General features: G+C 43.2%; 14 non-coding genes and 3 pseudogenes across 14 annotated transcripts; all 17 read right to left on the bottom strand.

The window, feature by feature from the left end:
* Positions 1-195: 195 nt before the first annotated feature.
* Positions 196-314, bottom strand: LOC142515621 (5S ribosomal RNA). Its single transcript, XR_012811456.1, has one exon. It is a non-coding gene; the product is annotated as a 5S ribosomal RNA (ribosomal RNA).
* A 716-nt stretch (positions 315-1,030) lies between these two features.
* On the bottom strand, positions 1,031-1,149 carry LOC142513218 (5S ribosomal RNA). The gene has a single exon (XR_012809177.1). It is a non-coding gene; the product is annotated as a 5S ribosomal RNA (ribosomal RNA).
* Positions 1,150-1,836: 687 nt separating this feature from the next.
* Positions 1,837-1,955, bottom strand: LOC142517126 (5S ribosomal RNA). The gene has a single exon (XR_012812885.1). It is a non-coding gene; the product is annotated as a 5S ribosomal RNA (ribosomal RNA).
* A 681-nt stretch (positions 1,956-2,636) lies between these two features.
* Positions 2,637-2,755, bottom strand: LOC142507944 (5S ribosomal RNA). Its single transcript, XR_012806180.1, has one exon. It is a non-coding gene; the product is annotated as a 5S ribosomal RNA (ribosomal RNA).
* A 715-nt stretch (positions 2,756-3,470) lies between these two features.
* On the bottom strand, positions 3,471-3,589 carry LOC142508751 (5S ribosomal RNA). Its single transcript, XR_012806954.1, has one exon. It is a non-coding gene; the product is annotated as a 5S ribosomal RNA (ribosomal RNA).
* Positions 3,590-4,274: 685 nt separating this feature from the next.
* On the bottom strand, positions 4,275-4,393 carry LOC142514304 (5S ribosomal RNA). The gene has a single exon (XR_012810203.1). It is a non-coding gene; the product is annotated as a 5S ribosomal RNA (ribosomal RNA).
* A 2,147-nt stretch (positions 4,394-6,540) lies between these two features.
* LOC142509417 (5S ribosomal RNA) lies at positions 6,541-6,665 on the bottom strand (annotated as a pseudogene).
* Positions 6,666-7,349: 684 nt separating this feature from the next.
* Positions 7,350-7,468, bottom strand: LOC142507021 (5S ribosomal RNA). The gene has a single exon (XR_012805289.1). It is a non-coding gene; the product is annotated as a 5S ribosomal RNA (ribosomal RNA).
* A 683-nt stretch (positions 7,469-8,151) lies between these two features.
* LOC142511572 (5S ribosomal RNA) lies at positions 8,152-8,268 on the bottom strand (annotated as a pseudogene).
* A 681-nt stretch (positions 8,269-8,949) lies between these two features.
* LOC142507793 (5S ribosomal RNA) lies at positions 8,950-9,068 on the bottom strand. Its single transcript, XR_012806038.1, has one exon. It is a non-coding gene; the product is annotated as a 5S ribosomal RNA (ribosomal RNA).
* Positions 9,069-10,363: 1,295 nt separating this feature from the next.
* On the bottom strand, positions 10,364-10,482 carry LOC142514784 (5S ribosomal RNA). The gene has a single exon (XR_012810661.1). It is a non-coding gene; the product is annotated as a 5S ribosomal RNA (ribosomal RNA).
* A 685-nt stretch (positions 10,483-11,167) lies between these two features.
* On the bottom strand, positions 11,168-11,290 carry LOC142506859 (5S ribosomal RNA). Its single transcript, XR_012805134.1, has one exon. It is a non-coding gene; the product is annotated as a 5S ribosomal RNA (ribosomal RNA).
* A 599-nt stretch (positions 11,291-11,889) lies between these two features.
* On the bottom strand, positions 11,890-12,003 carry LOC142512505 (5S ribosomal RNA; annotated as a pseudogene).
* Positions 12,004-12,314: 311 nt separating this feature from the next.
* On the bottom strand, positions 12,315-12,438 carry LOC142507980 (5S ribosomal RNA). The gene has a single exon (XR_012806214.1). It is a non-coding gene; the product is annotated as a 5S ribosomal RNA (ribosomal RNA).
* A 682-nt stretch (positions 12,439-13,120) lies between these two features.
* Positions 13,121-13,239, bottom strand: LOC142506343 (5S ribosomal RNA). The gene has a single exon (XR_012804637.1). It is a non-coding gene; the product is annotated as a 5S ribosomal RNA (ribosomal RNA).
* Positions 13,240-13,921: 682 nt separating this feature from the next.
* Positions 13,922-14,039, bottom strand: LOC142507637 (5S ribosomal RNA). The gene has a single exon (XR_012805889.1). It is a non-coding gene; the product is annotated as a 5S ribosomal RNA (ribosomal RNA).
* A 647-nt stretch (positions 14,040-14,686) lies between these two features.
* On the bottom strand, positions 14,687-14,803 carry LOC142509774 (5S ribosomal RNA). Its single transcript, XR_012807929.1, has one exon. It is a non-coding gene; the product is annotated as a 5S ribosomal RNA (ribosomal RNA).
* Positions 14,804-15,360: the final 557 nt, after the last annotated feature.

The raw sequence follows: 15,360 nt of genomic DNA, 5'->3' as shown, positions 1-15,360 counted from the left end.
GTCAACTAGTAATCAAAAATAGAAAAACACGAAAAGGGGTGCAAAACGAGGACTTCCCAGGGGTCACCCATCCTACTACTGCTCTCGCCTGAGCTACTTTCATTTCACATGTCTTATCTGGTCCCGATCGAGATTCAGATGATTTGAGCCGAAAATCGTCTGTCAACAAGTAATCAAAAATAGAAAACAAGAAAAGGGGTGCAAAACGAGGACTTCTCAAGGGGTCACCCATCCTAGTACTGCTCTCGCCCAAGCACGCTTAACTTCGGAGTTCTGATGGGATCCGGTGCATTAGTGCTTGTATGATAGCACCCGACATTAAGTGGGATGTTTATTCTTATATCCCTCGAATACGTGTGGAGCGGGCGGCGATGGACAACACGCGGCACTGCTCTCGCCCAATCATAACAATGAAGTTAAGCGTTCTGGCGCGATGGCAGAGCTAGGATGGGTGACCTCCCTAGGAAGACCATGTGTCGCGACCGTTTACGTAAATTATGGATAAAACAGTCGAAATAATACGTAAATTATAGATAAAACAGTCGAAATAATTGTTGTTAATGAGTTAACAGTTTTCGGAGTAATCTGCGTCATACCCTTCCGCACAGAACCGGCTCACGACAACAAAAATCGATAAATGTTCCCAGAAAATAGAAAAAAAATAAGAAAAGGAAATAACGAATGTAAAGCTATTATTATGCCTGGGATACGATAAAATGGAACCGGAATCGAATTTCGAACTTCCTAAGCGGATTTCTCGAGTAAACGAAAGCGTAACAGAAGTGGTAAATCGCAAATTAGAGGGTCTTAGAGAAGGAATTCGGCTAAAATCTTGTCAGCTCATTGCGTAGTAATGAGTCTCGTCCGTTTGCCCGTTTACATTCAAATTAGCCTACAACTTTGCCCAAATCCGGCAGTGCCCGAGCTACTTTCATTTCACATGTCTTATCTGGTCCCGATCGAGATTCAGATGATTTGAGCTGAAAATCGTCTGTCAACAAGTAATCAAAAACAGAAAAAACACGAAAAAGGGGTGCAACACGAGGACTTCCTAGGGGGTCACCCATCCTAGTACTACTCTCGTCCAAGCACGCTTCACTTCGGAGTTCTGATGGGATCCGGTGCATTGGTGCTGGTATGATCGCACCCAACCTTGAGTTGGATGTATATTCTAATATCCCTCGAGTACGTGTGGAGCGGGCAGCGATGGACAACACGCGGCACTGCTCTGGCCCAATCATAACCATGACGTTAAGCGTTCTGGCGCGATGGCAGAGCAAGGATGGGTGACCTTCCTTGGAATTCCTCGTGTCGCGACTATTTGCGTAAATTATGGCAAAAACAGTCGAAAAAATTGTTTTTAATGAGTTAACCGTCTCCGGAGTAATCTGCGTCATACCCTTCTGCACAGAACCGGCTCACGACAACAAAAATCGCTAAATGTTCCCAGAAAATAGAAAAAAAATAAGAAGAATAAAATAGCGAATGTAAAGCTATTATTATGCTTGGGATACGATAAAAAGGAACCGGAATCGAATTTCGAACTTACTAAGCGGATTTCTCGAGGAAATGGAAGCTTAACAGAAACGGAAAATCGCAAATTAGAGGATCTTAGAGAAGGAATTCGGCTAAAATCTCGCTAGCTCATTGCGAAGTAATGTGTATCGTTCGTTTGCCCGTTTACAATCAAATTAGGTTACAATTTAGTCCAAATCCGGCAGTGCCCGAGCTACGTTGATTTCACATGTCTTATCTGGTCCCGATCGTGATTCAAATGATTTGAGCCGAAAATCGTCTGTCAACAAGTAATCAATCAAAAATAGAAAAACACAAAAATGGGTGCAACACGAGGATTTCCCTGGCGGTCATCCATCCTAGTACTTCTCTCGCCCAAGCACGCTTAACTTCGGAGTTCTGATGGGATCCGGTACATTAGTGCTTGTATTATCGCACCCGACATTGAGTGGGATGTTTATTCTTATATCCTCGAGTACGTGTGGAGCGGGCGACGATGGACAACACGCGGCACTGCTCTCGCCCAATCATAACCATGAAGTTAAGCGTTCTAGCGCGATGACAGAGCTAGGATGGGCGACCTCCCTAGGAAGACCTCGTGTTGCAACCGTTTACCTAAATTATGGATAAAACAGTTGAAATAATTGTTTTTAATGAGTTAACCTTCTCCGGAGTAATCTGCGTCATACCCTTCCGCACAAAACCGCCTTACGACAACAAAAATCGCAAAATATTCCCAGAAAATAGAAAAAAAAATAAGAAGAAGGAAATAGCGAATGTAAAGCTATTATTATGCCTGGATACGATAAAATGGAACCGGAATCGAATTTCGAACTTCCAAAGCGGATTTCTCGAGGAAACGGAAGCTTAACAGAAGCGGTAAATCGTAAATTAGAGGGTCCTAGAGAAGGAATTTAGCTAAAATATCGCCAGCTCTTTGCGGAGTAATGATTCTCGTCCGTTTGCCCGTTTACAATCAAATTAGCCTATAAATTTTCCAAATCCGGCAGCGCCCGAGCTACGTTGATTTCACATGTCTTATCTGGTCCTGATCGAGATTCAGATGATTTGAGCCGAAAATCGTGTGTCAACAAGTAATCAAAAATAGAAAAACACGAAAAGGCGTGCAACAAGAGGACTTCCCAGGGGGTCACCCATCCTAGTACTGCTCTCGCCCAATCACGCTTAACTTCGGAGTTCTGATGGTATCCGGTGCATTAGTGCTGGTATGATCGCACCCGAACTATGAGTGGGATGTTTATTCTTTTATCCCTCGAGTACGTGTGGAGCGGGCGGCGATGGACAACACGCGGCACTGCTCTCACCCAATCATAACCATGAAGTTAAGCGTTCTGGGGCGATGGCAGAGCTAGGATGGGTGACCTCCCTGGGAAGTCCTCGTGTCGCGACCGTTTACGTAAATTATGGCAAAAACAGTCGAAATAATACGTAAATTATGGATAAAACAGTTATAATAATTATTTTTAATGAGTTAACTGTCTCCGGAGTAATCTGCGTCATACCCTTCCGCACAAAACCGGCTCACGACAACAAAAATCGATAAATCTTCCCGGAAAATAGAAAAAAATAAGAAGAAGGAAATAACGAATGTAAAGCTATTATTATGCCTGAGATACGATAAAATGGAATCGGAATCGAATTTCGAACTTCCTAAGCGGATTTCTCGAGGAAACGAAAGCTTAACAGAAGCGGTAAATCGCAAATTAGAGGGTCTTAGAGAAGGAATTCGGCTAAAATCTCGTCAGCTCATTGCGTAGCAATGAGTTTCGTCCGTTTGCCCGTTTACAATCAAATTAGCCTACAATTTTGTCCAAATCCGGCAGTGCCCGAGCTACTTTCATTTCACTTGTCTTATCTGGTCCCGATCGAGATTCAGATGATTTGAGCCGAAAATCGTCTGTCAACAAGTAATCAAAAATAGAAAAACACGAAAAGGGGTGCAACACGAGGACTTCACAGGGGGTCACCCATCCTAGTACTGCTCTCGCCCAAGCACGCTTAACTTCAAAGTTTTGATGTAATCCGGTGCATTAGTGCTCGTAAGATCGCACCCGACATTGAGTGGGATGTTTATTCTTATATCCCTCGAGTACGTGTGGAGCGGGCGGCGATGGACAACACGCGGCACTGCTCTCTCCTAATCATAACCATGAAGTTAAGCGTTCTCGCGCGATGGTAGAGATAGGATGGGTGACCACCCTGGGAAGACCTCGTGTCGCGACGGTTTACGTAAATTATGGATAAAAAAGTCGAAATAATTGTTTTTAATGAGTTAACCATCTCCGGAGTAATCTGCGTCATACCCTTCCGCACAGAACCGGCTCACGACAACAAAAATCGATAAATGTTCCCAGAAAATAGAAAAAAAAAATCAGAAGAAGGAAATAACGAATGTAAAGCTATTATTATTGTTGGGATACGATAAAATTGAACCGGAATCGAATTTCGAACTTCCTAAGTCGATTTCTCAAGGAAACGAAAGCTTAACAGAAGCGGTAAATCGCATATTAGAGGGTCTTAGAGAAGGAATTCAGCTAAAATCTCGTCAGCTCATTGCGTAGTAATGAGTCTCGTCCGTTTGCCCGTTTACAATCAAATTAGCCTACAATTTTGTCCAAATCAGGCAGTGCCCGAGCTACTTTCATTTCACTTGTCTTATCTTGTCCCGATAGAGATTCAGATGATTTGAGCCGAAAATCGTCTGTCAACAAGTAATCAAAAATAGAAAAACACGAAAAAGGGTGCAACACGAGGACTTCCCAGGGGGTCACCCATCCTAGTACTGCTCTCGCCCAAACACGCTTAACTTTGGAGTTCTGATAGGATCCGGTGCATTAGTGCTGGTATGATCGCACCCAACAATGAGTGGGATGTTTATTCTTATATCTCTCGAGTACGTGTGGAGCGGGCGGCGATGGACAACAGGCGGCACTGCTCTCGCCCAATCATAACCATGAAGTTAAGCGTTCTGGCGCGATGGCAGAGGTAGGATGTGTGACCTCCCTGGGAAAACCTCGTGTCGCGACCGTTTACGTAAATTATGGATAAAACAGTCAAAATAATTGTTTTTAATGATTTAACCGCCTAGGGAGTAATCTGCGTCATACCCTTCCGCACAGAACCGGCTCACGACAACAAAAATCGATAAATGTTCACAGAAAATAGAAAAAAAAAATAAGAAGAAGAAAATAACGAATGTAAAGCTATTATTATGCCTGGGATACGAAAAAATGGAACCGCAATCGAATTTCGAACTTCCTAAGCGGATTTCTCGAGGAAACGAAAGCTTAACAGAAGCAATAAATCGCAAATTAGAGGGTCTAAGAGATGGAATTCGGCTAAAATCTCGTCAGCTAATTGCGTAGTAATGAGTCTCGTCCGTTTTCCTGTTTACAATCAAATTAGCCTACAATTTTGTCCAAATCCGGCAGTGTCTAAGCAACTTTCATTTCACATGTCTTATCTGGTTCCGATCGAGATTCAGATGATTTGAGCCGAAAATCGTCTGTCAACAAGTAATCAAAAATAGAAAAACACGAAAAGGGGTGCAACACGGGGACTTTCCAGGGGGTCACCCATCCTAGTACTGCTCTCGCCCAAGCACGCTTAACTTCGGAGTTCTGATATCATCGCACAAGACATTGAATGGGATATTTATTCTTATATTCCTTGAGTGCGTGTGGAGCGGGCGGCGATGGACAACACGCGGCACTGCTCTCGCCCAATCAAAACCATGAAGTTAAGCGTTCTGGCGCGATGGCAGAGCAAGGATGGGTGACCTCCCTGGGAAGACCTCGTGTCGCGACCGTTTACCTAAATTATGGATAAAACAGTCGAAATAATACGTAAATTATGGATAAAACAGTCATAATAATTATTTTTAATAAGTTAACCGTCTCCGGAGTAATCTGCGTCATACCCTTCCGCACAAAACCGGCTCACGACAACAAAAATCGATAAATGTTCCCAGAAAATAGAAAAAAAATAAGAAGAAGGAAATAACGAATGTAAAGCTATTATTATGCCTGGGATACGATAAAATGGAATCGGAATCGAATTTCGAACTTCCTAAGCGGATTTCTCGAGGAAACGAAAGCTTAACAGAAGCGGTAAATCGCAAATTAGAGGGTCTTAGAGAAGGAATTCGGCTAAAATCTCGTCAGCTCATTGCGTAGCAATGAGTCTTACGCAATGAGTCTCGTCCGTTTGCCCGTTTACAATAAAGTTAGCCTAAAATTTTGTCCAAATCCGGCAGTGCCCGAGCTACTTTCATTTCACATGTCTTATCCGGTGCATTAGTGCTGGTATGAATTTCGAACCGGACATTGAATGGGATGTTTATTCTTATATCCCTTGAGTACGTGTAGAGCGGGCGGCGATGGACAACACGCGGCACTGCTCTCGCTCAATCATAACCATGAAGTTAAGCGATCTGGAGCGATGGCAGAGCTGGGATGGGTGACCTCCCAGGGAAGACCTCGTGTCGCGACCGTTTACGTAAATTATGGATAAAACAGTCGAAAGAATTGTTTTTAATGAGTTAACCGTCTCCGGAGTAACCTGCGTCATACCCTTCCGCACAGAACCGGCTCACGACAACAAAAATCGATAAATGTTCCCAGAAAATAGAAAAAAAAATAAGAAGAAGGAAATAACGAATGTAAAGCTATTATTATGCCTGTGATACGATAAAATTGAACCGGAATCGAATTTCGAACTTCCTAAGCGGATTTCTCGAGGAAACGAAAGCTTAACAGATGCGGTAAATCGCAAATTAAAGAGTATTAGAGAAGAAATTCGGCTAAAATCTCGTCAGCTCATTGCGTAGTAATGAGTCTCGTCCGTTTGCCCGTTTACAATAAAATTAGACTACAATTTTGTCCAAATCCGGCAGTGCCCGAGCTACTTTCATTTCACATGTTTATCTGGTCCCGATCGAGATTTAGTAGATTTGAGCCGAAAATCGTCTGTCAACAAATAATCAAAAATATAAAAACACGAAAAAGGGTGCAACACAAGGACTTCCCAGGGGGGTGAGGTCACCCATCCTAGTACTGCTCTCGCCCAAGCACGCTTAACTTCGGAGTTCTGATGGGATCCGGTGCATTAGTGCTGCTATGATCGCCCCAGACATTGAGTGGGATGTTTATTCTTATATCTCTCGAGTACGTGTGGAGCGGGCGGCGATGGACAACAGGCGGCACTGCTCTCGCCCAATCATAACCATGAAGTTAAGAGTTCTGGCGCGATGGCAGAGCTAGGATGGGTGACCTCCCTGGGAAGACCTCGTGTCGCGATCGTTTACGTAAATTATGGATAAAAAAGTCGAAATAATTGTTTTTAATGAGTTAACCATCTCCGGAGTAATCTGTGTCATACCCTTCCGCACAGAACCGGCTCACAACAACAAAAATCGATAAATGTTCCCAGAAAATAGAAAAAAAGCGGAGAAGAAGTATATACTGAATGTAAAGCTATTAAAGCTGCCTTGGATACGATAAAATGGAACCGGAATCGAATTTCGAACTTTCTAAGCGGATTTATCGAGGAAACGAAAGCTTAACAGATGCGGTAAATCGCAAATTAGAGGGTTTTAGAGAAGAAATTCGGCTAAAATCTCGTCAGCTCATTGCGTAGTAATGAGTCTCGTCCGTTTGCCCGTTTCTAATCAAATTAGCCTACAATTTTTTCCAAATCCGGCAGTGCTCGAGCTACTTTCATTTCACATGTTTATCTGGTCCCGATCGAGATTCAGATGATTTGAGCCGAAAATCGTCTTTCAACAAGTAATCAAAAATAGAAAAACATGAAAAGGGGTGCAACAAGAGGACTTCCCAGGGGGTCACCCATCCTAGTACTGCTCTCGCCTAAGCTTGCTTAACTTCGGAGTTCTGATGGGATCCGGTGCATTAGTGCAGGTATGATCGCACCCAACATTGAGTGGGATGTTTAATTTTATATCCCTCGAGTAGGTGTGGAGCGGGCGGCGATAGACAACACGCGGCACTACTCTCGCCCAATCATAACCATGACGTTAAGCGTTCTGGCGCGATGGCAGAGCAAGGATGGGTGACCTCCCTGGAAAGTCCTCGTGCCGCGACTATTTGCGTAAATTATGGCAAAAACAGTCGAAATAATTGTTTTTAATGAGTTAACCGTCTCCGGAGTAATCTGCGTTATACCCTTCCGCACAGAACCGGCTCACGACAACAAAAATCGCTAAATGTTCCCAGAAAATAGAAAAAAAATAAGAAGAAGAAAATAGCGAATGTTAAGCTATTATTATGCCTGGGATACGATAAAATGGAACCGGAATCGAATTTCGAACTTGCTAAGCTGATTTCTCGAGGAAATGAAAGCTTAACAGAAAGGGAAAATCGCAAATTAGAGGGTCTTAGAGAAGGAATTCGGCTAAAATCTCGTGAGCTCATTGCGGAGTAATGAGTCTCGTTTGTTTGCCCTGTAACAATAAAATTAACCTACAATTTTGTCCAAATCCGGCAGTGCCCGAGCAACGTTTATTTCACATGTCTTATTTGTTCCCGATCGAGATTCAGATGATTTGAGCCGAAAATCGTCTGTCAACAAGTAATCAAAAATAGAAAAACACGAAAAGGGGTACCACGAGGACTTCCCATGGGGTCACCCATCCTAGTACTGCACTCTCCCAAGCACGCTTAGCTTCGCAGTTCTGATGGGATCCGGTGCATTAGTGCTGGTATGATCGCACTCGACATTGAGTGGGATGTTTATTCTTATATCTCTCGAGTACGTGTGGAGCGGGCGGCGATGGACAACAGGCGGCACTGCTCTCGCCCAATCATAACCACGAAGTTAAGCGTTATGGCGCGATGGAAGTGCTAGGATGGGTGACCTCCCTGGGAAGACCTCATGTCGCGACTGTTTACATAAATTATGGATAAAACAGTCGAAATAATTGTTTTTAATGAGTTAACCGTCTCCGGAGTAATCTGCGTCATACCCTTCCGTACAGAATCGGCTCACGACAACAAAAATCGATTAATGTTCCCAGAAAATAGAAAAAAAATAAGAAGAAGAAATAGGGAATGTAAAACTATTATTATGCCCAGGATACGATAAAATGGAATCGGAATCGAATTTAGAACTTCCTAAGCGGATTTCTCGAGGAAACGGAAGCTTAACAGAAGCGGTAAATCGCAAATTAGAGGGTCTTAGAGAAGGAATTCGGCTAAAATCTCGTCAGCTTATTGCGTATAAAGAGTCTCGGTCGTTTGCCCGTTTACAATCAAATTAGCCTACAATTTTGTCCAAATCCGGCAGTGCCCGAGCTACGTAGATTTCTCATGTCTTATCTGGTCACGATCCAGATTCAGATGAATTGAGCCGAAAATCGTCTGTCAACAAGTAATCAAAAATAGAAAAACACGAAAAGGGGTGCAACACGAGGACTTCTTAGGGGGTCATCCATCCTAGTACTGCTCTCGTCCAAGCACGTTTAACTTCGGAGTTCAGATTGGATTCGGTGCATTAGTGCTGGTATGATCGCACCCAACATTGAGTGGGATGTTTATTCTTATATCCCTCGAGTACATGTGGAGCGGGCGGCGATGGACAACACGCGGCACTGCTCTCGCCCATTCAGAACCAAGAAGTTAAGCGTTCTGGCGTGATGGCAGAGCTAGGATGGGTGACCTTCCTGAGAAGACCTCGTGTCGCGATCGTTTACGTAAATTATGGCTAAAACTGTAGAAATAATTGTTTTTAATTAGTTATCCGCCTTGGGAGTAATCTGCGTCATACCCTTCCGCACAGAACCGGCTCACGACAACAAAAATCGATAAATGTTCCCAGAAAATAGAAAAAAAAATAAGAAGAAGAAAATACCGAATGTAAAGCTATTATTATGCCTGGGATACGATAAAATGGAACTGGAATCGAATTTCGAACTTCCTAAACATATTTTCTCGAGGAAACGGAAGCTTAACAGAAGCGGAAAATCGCAAATTAGAGGGTCTTAGATAAGGAATTCGGCTAAAATCTCACCAGATCATTAAATGTACCCAGAAATTAGAAAAAAAATAAGAAGAAGGAAATAGCGAATGTAAAGCTATTATTATGCCTTGGATACGATAAAATGGAACGGGAATCGAATTTCGGACTTCCTAAATGGATTTCTCGAGGAAACAGAAGCTTAACAGAAGCGGAAAATCGCAAATTAGAGGGTCTTAAAGAAGGAATTTCAGCTAAAATCTCACCACCTCATTGCAGTGTAATGAGTCTCGTTCGTTTGCCCGTTTACAATCAAATTAGCCTACAATTTTGTCCAAATCCGGCAGTGCCCGAGCTACGTTGATTTCAGTCGAAATAATTGTTTTTAATGAGTTAACCGTCTTTGGGGTATTCTGCGTCATACCCTTCAGCACAGAACCGGCTCACGACAACAAAAATCGATAATTGTTCCCAGAAAATAGAAAAAAATAAAAAGAAGGAAATAACAAATGTAAAGCTATTATTATGCCTGAGATACGATAAAATGGAACCGGAATCGAATTTCGAACTTTTTAAATGGATTTCTCGAGGAAACGAAAGCTTAACAGAAGCGGTAAATCGCAAATTAGAGGGTCTTAGAGAAGGAATTCGGCTAAAATCTCGTCAGCTCATTACGTAGTAATGAGTCTCGTCCGTTTGCCCGTTTACAATCAAATTAGCCTACAATTTTGTCCAAATCCGGCAGTGCCCGAGCTATTTTCATTTCACATGTCTTATCTGGTCTTGATCGAAATTCAGATGATTTGAGCCGAAAATCGTCTGTCAACAAGTAATCAAAAATAGAAAAACACGAAAAGGGGTGCAACACGAGGACTTCCCAGGGAGTCATCTATCCTAGTACTGCTCTCGCCCAAGCACGTTTAACTTCTGAGTTCTGATGGGATCCGGTGCATTAGTGCTGGTATGATCGCACCCGACATTGAGTGGGATGTTTATTCTTATATCCCTCGAGTACGTGTGGAGCGGGCGGCGATGGAAAACACGTGGCACTGCTCTCGCCCAATCATAACCATGAAGTTAAGCGTTCTCGCGCGATGGCAGAGCTAGGATGGGTGACCACCCTAGGAAGACCTCGTGTCGCGACCGTTTACGTAAATTATGGATAAAAAAGTCGAAATAATTGTTTTTAATGAGTTAACCGTCTCCGGAGTAATCTGCGTCATACCCTTCCGCACAGAACCTGCTCACGACAACAAAAATCGATAAATGTTCCCAGAAAATAGAAAAAAAAAATCCGAAGAAGGAAATAACGAATGTAAAGCTATTATTATGCCTGGGATACGATAAAATGGAACCGGAATCGAATTTCGAACTTCCTAAGCGGATTTCTCGAGGAAACGAAAGCTTAACAGAAGCGTTAAATCGCAAATTAGAGGGTCTTAGAGAAGGAATTCGGCTAAAATCTCGTCAGCTCATTGCGTAGTAATGAGTCTCCTCCGTTTGCCCGTTTACAATCAAATTAGACTACAATTTTGTCCAAATCCGGCAGTGCCCGAGCTACTTTCATTTCACATGTCTTATCTGGTTCCGATCGAGATTCATATGATTTGAGCCGAAAATCTTCTGTCAACAAGTAATCAAAAATAGAAAAACACGAAAAAGGGTGCAACACGAGGACTTCCCAGGGGGTGGGTCACCCATCCTAGTACTGCTCTCGCCCAAGCACGCTTAACTTCGGAGTTCTGAAGGGATCCGGTGCATTAGTGCTCGTATGATCGCACCCGACATTGAGTGGGATGTTTATTCTTATATCTCTCGAGTACGTGTGGAGCGGACGGCGATGGACAACAGGCGGCACTGCTCTCGCCCAATCATAACCAATCATAAAACAGTCGAAATAATTGTTTTTAATGAGTTAACCGTCTCCGGAGTAATCTGCGTCATACCCTTCTGCACAGAACCGGCTCATGACAACAAAAATCGATAAATGTTCCCAGAAAATAGAAAAAAAAATAAGAAGAAGAAAATAACGAATGTAAAGCTATTATTATGCCCGGGATACGATAAAATGGAACCGGAATCGAATTTCGAACTTCCTAAGCGGATTTCTCGAGGAAACGAAAGCTTACAGAAGCGGTAAATCGCATATTAGAGGGTCTTAGAGAAAGAATTCGGCTAAAATCTCGTCAGCTCTTTGCGTAGCAATGAGTCTCGTCCGTTTGCCCGTTTACAATAAAATTAGCCTAAAATTTTGTCCAAATCCGGCACTGCCCGAGCTACTTTCATTTCACATGTCTTATCCGGTGCTGATCGAGATTCAGATGATTTGAGCCGAAAATCGTCTGTCAACAAGTAATCAAAAATAGAAAAACACGAAAAGGGGTGCAACACGAGGACTTCCCAGGGGGTCACCCATCCAAGTATTGCTCTCGCCCAAGCACGCTTAACTTCGGAGTTCTGTTGGGATCAAGTGCATTAGTGCTGGTATACGATAAAATGGAACCGGAATCGAATTTCGAACTTCCTAAGCGGGTTTCTCGAGGAAACGAAAGCTTAACAGAAGCGTTAAATCGCAAATTAGAGGGTCTTAGAGAAGGAATTCGGCTAAAACCTCGTCAGCTCATTGCGTAGTAATGAGTCTCCTCCGTTTGCCCGTTTACAATCAAATTAGACTACAATTTTGTCCAAATCCGCAGTTCCCGAGCTACTTTCATTTCACATGTCTTATCTGGTTCCGATCGAGATTCATATGATTTGAGCCGAAAATCTTCTGTCAACAAATAATCAAAAATAGAAAAACACGAAAAAGGGTGCAACACAAGGACTTCCCAGGGGGTGGGGTCACCCATCCTAGTACTGCTCTCGCCCAAGCACGCTTAACTTCGGAGTTCTGAAGGGATCCGGTGCATTAGTGCTCGTATGATCGCACCCGACATTGAGTGGGATGTTTATTCTTATATCTCTCGAGTACGTGTGGAGCGGACGGCGATGGACAACAGGCGGCACTGCTCTCGCCCAATCATAACCATGAAGTTAAGCGTTCTAGAGCGATGGCAGAGCTAGGATGGGTGACCTTCCTGGGAAGACCTCGTGTCGCGACCGTTTACGTAAATTATGGATAAAACAATCAAAAGAATTGTTTTTAATGAGTTAACCGTCTCCGGAGTAACCTGCGTCATACCCTTCCGCACAGAACCGGCTCACGACAACAAAAATCGATAAATGTTCCCAGAAAATAGAAAAAGAAATAAGAAGAAGGAAATAACGAATGTAAAGCTATTATTATGCCTGTGATACGATAAAATTGAACCGGAATCGAATTTCGAACTTCCTAAGCGGATTTCTCGAGGAAACGAAAGCTTAACAGATGCGGTAAATCGTAAATTAGAGGGTATTAGAGAAGAAATTCGGCTAAAATCTCGTCAGCTCATTGCGTAGTAATGAGTCTCGTCGTTTGCCCGTTTACAATAAAATTAGACTACAATTTTGTCCAAATCCGGCAGTGCCCGAGCTACTTTCATTTCACATGTTTATCTGGTCTTGATCGAGATTCAGTAGATTTGAGCCGAAAATCGTCTGTCAACAAATAATCAAAAATAGAAAAACACGAAAAGGGGTGCAACACGAGGACTTCCCAGGGGGTCACCCATCCTAGTACTGCTCTCGCCCAAGCACGCTTAACTTCGGAGTTCTGAAGGGATCCGGTGCATTAGTGCTGCTATGATCGCCCGAGACATTGAGTGGGATGTTTATTCTTATATCCCTCGAGTACGTGTGGAGCGTGCGGCGATGGACAACACGCGGCACTGCTCTCGCCCAATCATAACCATGAAGTTAAGCGTTCTGGCGCGATGGCAGAGCTAGGATGGGTGACCTCCCTGGGAAGACCTCGTGTCGCGACCGTTTACGTAAATTATGGATAAAACAGTCGAAATAATTGTTTTAATGAGTTAACCGTCTCCGGAGTAATCTGCGTCATACCCTTCCGCACAGAACCGGCTCACGCCAACAAAAATCGATAAATGTTCCCAGAAAATAGAAAAAAAATAAGAAGAAGAAAATAACGAATGTAAAGCTGTTATTCTGCCTGGGATACGATAAAATGGAACCGGAATCGAATTTCAAACTTCCTAAGCGGATTTCTCGAGGAAACGAAAGCTTAACAGAAGCGGTAAATCGCAAGTTAGAGGGTCTTAGAGAAGGAATTCGGCTAAAATCTCGTCAGCTCATTGCGTAGCAATGAGTCTCGTCTGTTTGCCCGTTTACAATCAAATTAGCCTACAATTTTGTCCAAATCCGGCAGTGCCCGAGCTACTTTCATTTCACATGTTTTATATGGTCCCGATCGAGATTCAGATGATTTGAGCCGAAAATCGTCTGTCAACAAGTAATCAAAAATAGAAAAACACGAAAAGGGGTGCAACACGAGGACTTCCCAGGAGGTCACCCATCCTAAAACTGCTCTCGCCCAAGCACGCTTAACTTCGAGTTCTGATGGGATCCGGTGCATTAGTGCTGGTATGATCGCTCCCTCGAGTACGTGTGGATGCGGGCGGCGATGGACAACACGCGGCACTGCTCTCGCCAATTTTAACCATGAAGTTAAGCGTTCTGGCGCGATGGTAGAGCTAGGATGGGTGACCTCCCTGGAAAGACCTCGTGTCGCGACCGTTACGTAAATTATGGTTAAAACAGTCGAAATAATTGTTTTTAATGAATTAACCGTCTCCGGAGTAATCTGCGTCATACCCTTCCGCACAGAACCGGCTCACGACAACAAAAATCGATAAATTTTTCCAAAAAATAGAAAAAAATAAGAAGAAGGAAATAACGAATGTAAGCTATTATTATGCTGGGATACGATAAAATGGAACGGGAATCGAATTTCGAACTTCCTAAGCGGATTTCTCGAGGAAACAAAAGCTTAACAGAAGCGGTAAATCGCAAATTAGAGGGTCTTAGAGAAGAAATTCGGCTAAAATCTCGTCAGCTCATTGCGTAGTAATGAGTCTCGTCCGTTTGCCCGTTTACAATCAAATTAGCCTACAATTTTGTCCAAATCCGGCAGTGCTCGAGCTACTTTCATTTCACTTGTCTTGTCTGGTCCCGATCGAGATTCAGATGATTTGAGCCGAAAATCGTCTGTCAACAAGTAATAAAAAATAGAAAAACAAGAATAAGGGTGCACACGAGGACTTCACAGGGGGTCACCCATCCTAGTACTGCTCTCGCCCAACACGCTTAACTTCGGAGTTCTGAAGGGATCCGGCGCATTAGTGCTGGTATGATCGCACCCGACATTGAGTGGGATGTTTATTCTTATATATCTCGAGTACGTGTGGAGCGGGCGGCGATGGACAACAGTCGGCACTGCTCTCCGCCCAATCATAACCATGAAGTTAAGCGTTTTGGCGCGATGGCAGAGCTAGGATGGGTGATCTCCCTGGGAAGAACTCGTGTCGCGACCGTTTACGTAAATTATGGATAAAACAGTCGAAATAATTGTTTGTTAATGAGTTAACCGTCTCCGAACTAATCTGTGTCATACCCTTCCGAACATAACCGGCTCACGACAACAAAAATCGATAAATGTTTCCAGAAAAATAGAAAAAAAATAAGAAGAAGGAAATAACGAATGTAAAGCTATTATTATGCCTGGATACGATAAAATGGAACCGGAATCGAATGTTCGAACTTCCTAAGCGGATTTCTCGAGAAACGAAAGCTTAACAGAAGCGGTAAATCGCATATTAGAGGGTCTTAGAGAAAGAATTCGGCTAAATTTCGTCAGCTCATTGCGTAGCAATGAGTCTCGTCCGTTTGCCCGTTTACAATAAAATTAGCCTAAATTTG

The sequence above is a fragment of the Primulina tabacum genome, chromosome 10 (assembly GCF_025594145.1).
Source record: "Primulina tabacum isolate GXHZ01 chromosome 10, ASM2559414v2, whole genome shotgun sequence".
NCBI classification, from domain to species: Eukaryota; Viridiplantae; Streptophyta; class Magnoliopsida; order Lamiales; family Gesneriaceae; genus Primulina; species Primulina tabacum.
This window is presented reverse-complemented; position numbering and strand designations above follow the sequence as displayed.